The sequence below is a fragment of the Ascaphus truei genome, chromosome 4 (genome assembly GCF_040206685.1).
Source record: "Ascaphus truei isolate aAscTru1 chromosome 4, aAscTru1.hap1, whole genome shotgun sequence".
In the NCBI taxonomy this organism is placed as follows: domain Eukaryota; kingdom Metazoa; phylum Chordata; class Amphibia; order Anura; family Ascaphidae; genus Ascaphus; species Ascaphus truei.
The window spans coordinates 374,003,867-374,009,483 of NC_134486.1; the positions used below are offsets into that span (position 1 = coordinate 374,003,867).

General features: G+C 38.9%; 1 long non-coding RNA gene across 2 annotated transcripts; it reads left to right on the forward strand.

The window, feature by feature from the left end:
• The first annotated feature begins 2,042 nt into the window (after positions 1-2,042).
• Positions 2,043-5,105, forward strand: LOC142492169 (uncharacterized). Of its 2 annotated transcripts, XR_012800790.1 has the most exons (4): positions 2,043-2,192; positions 3,206-3,228; positions 4,594-4,713; positions 4,910-5,105. It is a non-coding gene; the product is annotated as an uncharacterized LOC142492169 (long non-coding RNA). The 2 variants fall into 2 exon arrangements; XR_012800789.1 differs by lacking the exon at positions 4,910-5,105 and having other exon boundaries at positions 4,594-4,902.
• The last annotated feature ends 512 nt before the right edge of the window (positions 5,106-5,617 follow it).

Below are 5,617 nucleotides of genomic sequence, written 5' to 3' on the forward strand. Positions count from 1 at the left end.
TACGGGAGCACATTCATCACTAGCATAGACACACTTTTTAAGACAACTGTTTGTGTCTCTATCAATTGGTGTAGGATCCATGTATAACACCGACAAATGATAACACCAGCTTTATTATGGTAGCTTATATCATCATATTGACTATACTATGTATTTTTAAACGATTAATAAACACCGTAAACTATAGTTAGTTAGGTTAATGAAATATACACAGAAACGTACTTCATAACATGATGGTGATGTCATATTCAGAACATCATGCATTGGAGGGGACCATAACATCTGGCCAGTAACATTATTTGCTACAGTCCCAAACCATTTTATCTACATACCCATGTAACAAGAGATTTTAAATTTAAATGGCTACTTGGTTGTAAGTGTCCTTTACATTGGGAGAAGGAGTGGCTCAGTGAGTAAAGACACACACTGGCACTGATAGTTTGAAGCAGGGGAGTCTGGTTCAATTCCCGGCGTGGGCTCCTTGTGACCTTGGCCAAGTCACTTTATCTCCCTGTGCCTCATGCGGCAAAAAAACATTTGTACGTTCCACGGGCCAGGGACCTCAGGCTGAAACATGTGTCTGTAAATCGCTGCGTACAACTAGCAGCCCTATACATGAACATGCTCATATTATTATTATTATTATTGTTACATAGTTTCGACAGTCATACGTTCCATTACACAATAGAATACACAAATGTGTTAGCAGAGTGGGAATGGTTGTTATATAAAAAACACACCATGTCATAAAATGTTAGTAGTCATTAAAGAACACTCAAGAAAAATTCAAGAGGCACTATTTTGCAACATCATTATGTTAATTAAGTGCTTATGCAATATAGGCATAAGGGTATCACTTTTTTAATTGTTTGTTAATAAGCGCTGCAAGCAATATAAATTTAGTTCCATATGTAGTATAGTAGTCGGTGGCTCCTCCTCACAATCATCTCATATAAAGGTAGACTCTTCTGAAATCATACATTGATCCGATTGTATCTTCCCCGACATCTCTGAAATACAGCAAACACATGATGGTCAAATATGGCACCTTACTATATATGTATCCGTGACAACGCGTTACACAGCTCTATATGATTGTGTACATACACACGTCACTCATTTATATGTTACAACTACAAGTGTACATCAGTATGTAATTTTTATTATCATTTGTAGCAGCCATAACTATGTATATGAAGTGAACGTTGCCTGTATACTGAAAAATGTGCGCGCACATCTTAGTGTGCGCATGCACTTCACGCTTGGCTCCACTAACTGTTAGCGCATGCGCAAAACAAAGCGAACGTTGTGCGTTCAATACATGTAGAAAATACCAGTAAACATCACATCTTTATTTCAAATACAATGAAGATGAAACTAAAATCATTCGAAACGAGTACATCTGTATTCTTTTAAACCAGACGTGTTTGGACAGAAAGGACGGCCGATAACACAATGCGCAAATGCAATACGTGTGACGTCATGTTAAGCCAGCGTGAAACGCACGCTAACACTCCTCCCACTCAATTAACATTCGGCTAACGCCCAGGGTACGCCTACAAACACTGAGCCGCACGCATCACACACTGCAGTTACCGTTACTATAACAAAACATGACAGCCAATAGGCTTTGAGGTGCGCACGTCGCTTGGGGGCGGGACTTACATCCGTAATCCTTTTTAAGGACGCCTTGGCCCATGACAAGGGTCCCACGTCATACGTGGTGGACCCGGTTTTCAATGTTGTAGATGTTGCATGATAACAAAACAGGTATGTGTTAGAGTTATGGAAAAATGTTGCTAATATGTTTAAAGGGATAGGAAAGTACGTATATGTATACCGTCAGCAATGTGTACTACTCTTTCAGGTTCTACTATATTGTATTAGGAAACAATTTGTTTGTGATCGCTACATGTTATGCAGTCTGCAATGTTACGCTGTATCCACGCATTGAAAGTGAAAATGGTGGTTACAAAAAAAAAAAAAATTAAACGCAGAGTCAACGCATAACGATTGTTATATTTACCATTCTTCTAGAATTAACTCTTCGCCTGGCTGCAACTGGTCGCTCCAGAAATGCAAGGCATTTTCATCCACGCTTGACCCAACCGCTGAATCCAGTATGACACATATCTCCTCCAGGAAGCGCTCATAGGAATCGCCACTGCTTTCTTCAAATAATTGGTCGGGAGGTAGGTTCATTTCTTCGGGTTCCCATTCCAATGCATTTTCAGCTGAAAGGCTTGGTACATAATCATAGTACTTTTGTTCTTGTACAATGTGGCTTTCAGGAATGGAGGCTGCAGATATTGCAGCACGTATCGATTCAAACGGATCAGTAGTAGCGGATACATTGCTATTGCCATTAGGAATAAATATGCCTTTCACGACAATATAAGTGCCGTCTTTCAGGAGAAATTGTTTTTCCTGGGCAATCTTCCAGAAACCATAGGTGTGTTGTAGCTTATCCTGGTCACGTTCAAAAAAGTCATTACTTGATAAAGTGAATCTTATTGAGGAATTAAAATTCCGTGCATGCTTACGGTCTTGGTAATAAGGATATTTTGCTCGAATGAAATCATCGATTTGGCGTGTGCTTGCTTTCTGTCCGCGACTGTTCAAGATGGCTTCACAGATCATGTACTTATACCCTAAAAGGGGATTAATATTGGTAACGAATTCATCAGCCATGTCTGAGTAGCACAAAAGCTGTGTGCAGGTCTGTGTTATTTGCTCATCAAAATGAATGTGCTGAATGGCTAACAAACTCCTGTTTTTCCTTCTCAAGGTCATCAAAACTAACTACTTTGACTCCTTATTTCAAACGCCAATTGGCTTTGTAAATCTAATTGGGTTAACAGTTGTGGTTAGTGATATGGGACTGTGGGAGAAACATTTCTCCTTCTTTTATCTCGTTTCTGAAAAACATCCCTAGACTTTGAATTCGTTCACATAGTGTTTTTTTGAAAACTAACAAAGACCACTGTGTGAAAATAGTTCTTAGCCAGGCATATCAGTAAAAACACACACCTGCAAAAAGAAATGTTTTTTCCCCGCTTACATTTCTGTGTGTATGTGAAAGTCTGGTTAACTCCCTGTCTGCATGAGTTTAAATACGTGTGTATATATATATATCTAAATATATCTCTCTTATAAAAATATATATATATTTATATATTATATTTTATTTTTTTTAATATTGCAGGAGTACACACAACATTGATGGCAGTAAGTATACCTTGTATGAAACCTATTTAAATGGTGAGAAACATGATTGAATGAAGTAATAAACATTTGTTTAAGCACAATACTGTTAGAGTCTCATACTTAGGATATTTCTCAAACATTATGCCTGTATTATTAAAATAGTGTGCTTTCACAAGGAAGCATGAAGTGTATTAGTTTGTAAAATACATGTATACCAGTTTATATAGTACTATATATATATATATATACACACACACACACACACACACACACACACACACACACACACACACACACACACACACACACACACACACACACACACACACACACTCAGTGTGTGTGTGTATATATATATATATATATACATATACACACACACACACACACACACACACACACACACACACACACACACACACTCAGTGTGTGTGTGTGTGTGTGTGTGTGTGTGTGTGTGTGTGTGTGTGTGTGTGTGTGTGTATATATTATTATACATTCTGAGATGTTATTGAAACAAGAACACACAAATGATTAAAGGACAAAATTAGAATGCCCAAGCAAGGCAAAGGTAAGTAATAATTTACACATAATCCTGCTGTACACGTACAAGAAAGATGTTTGCAGTTACTTAGGTGTTTTTATAATTGCATGTGACTAATATGCATATGCAATTCTTACATCAATTAACACACCCAAATGCAATGTTTTGCTGCAAAGTCAATGGCAGCTTCTCTAAACTTTGCAACTGGTTCCAGGTGGACCATTACTGAACAGACGATTAATACATAAATATTTATAACACTATTCATTAATTGAGTGTTAACATTTCCAAAACTTCACGTGTACAAGAACATAGTTGAAAGTTTGGAAACAACACAGTCTTCAGCATACATACAATATTAATTAGATAATGTGAAGTCAACAAAACAAGGGCAGAGACATATTGAGTGAATTATAACATTTATTTTTTTTGTTCCTTTTGTGAGCGAGTAACAGGCCTGCTTGTTGTCTCTTGCATTTTTTTTTTTCGTTTGCCACCAACTTTCGCAACAACAGAGCCACTTTGAGTGGCCTCTGGCACTTCACGGGCAGGGCTTATGGGCAGTGACTCACCTACAGGGCTTGTGGGCAGTGACTCACCTACAGGGCTTTTGGGCAGTGACTCACCTACAGGGCTTGTGGGCAGTGACTCACCTACAGGGCTTGTGGGCAGTGACTCACCTACAGGGCTTTTGGGCAGTGACTGTTCACCAACAGGGCTTGTGGGCAGTGACACATGTGAGCAAGTTGGTACACCGTGCACAACACATGGTTGGTCCGTTTCATCTTTCCTGGTCAGTACTAACTGCTTGTGCTGTTGTGTTTTTGTGGCCTCCTTTGTAGGTGTCAGCTGGTGATGTAGTACAGATGGCAGCGGTAGGATGTCGTCAGGAACCTGCACACCAATGTGTGCTACTTGACCGGTAACATTGGGACCTGGTGACTGAAGATCAGATGAATGTGGTGAGAAGTGGCCAGCATGTAATGATCCAGCCTGTGAGGTGTTGAATTGGGGTACATTAGTCATTCTCCAGTAATTAGCTTGGGTTTGCTGAACAACTAATGCTTCGAATGAGGTGTTGATTTTTTGCAACTGTTTAGGCACTTCAATGAAGACTCTGTGGAGATGTGCCAATTGTGATACTGTTTCTTCCTGCAGTCCAATCATCCTTTCCAGCACTGTCATCATGTCTGAATGGCGATGATTTTCTGCGTCCACTATTTTTCCCTCTGAAGCTACAATTGCATCGTATGTGGAAGTTGATGGACGATTTGGCGGTACAACAGTTTCTATTGGCACCTCTTCATGGTCACTTGATTGTATTTCAGTCTCTTCTGCGGCGTCATCCTCATCATCCTCATCACCATGATGTTCTAAAAAGAAATGTACACATTATTAAATGGCATGTTAATGTATGCTGTGTTACTATGTAATTGTACTGTGTCCTAAGTAACACCTAACATGTTAGCATACGTTTTATAACCTCACATTAAAAACTACCTTGACTTACGAATAATGTTTGGACTCAGTATGAAATATGAATGAATGAAAAGTTGCTCTAAACTCAGAAGTCCTACATGATAGTTCACATCACTAACACAATACATGTTGCCTTACACTTAATTTTCACTGACACTAAGTAATCCTATTTAAAGAAGATGTGCAAAACAAATAATGAACATGACAACATAACATATAGAAGAGCACATATTATATGGCCACCAACTGATACACTCACCTTGTAGTTGTGTTGAGCTGGCTGACCCAGGTGAAGACACTTGTTCCATCTCAGGTGACACATGTCCTCCAGGGGCAACTATATATAACAATAACATAAGTTTGACATTTACATGTGTAAATATTGAA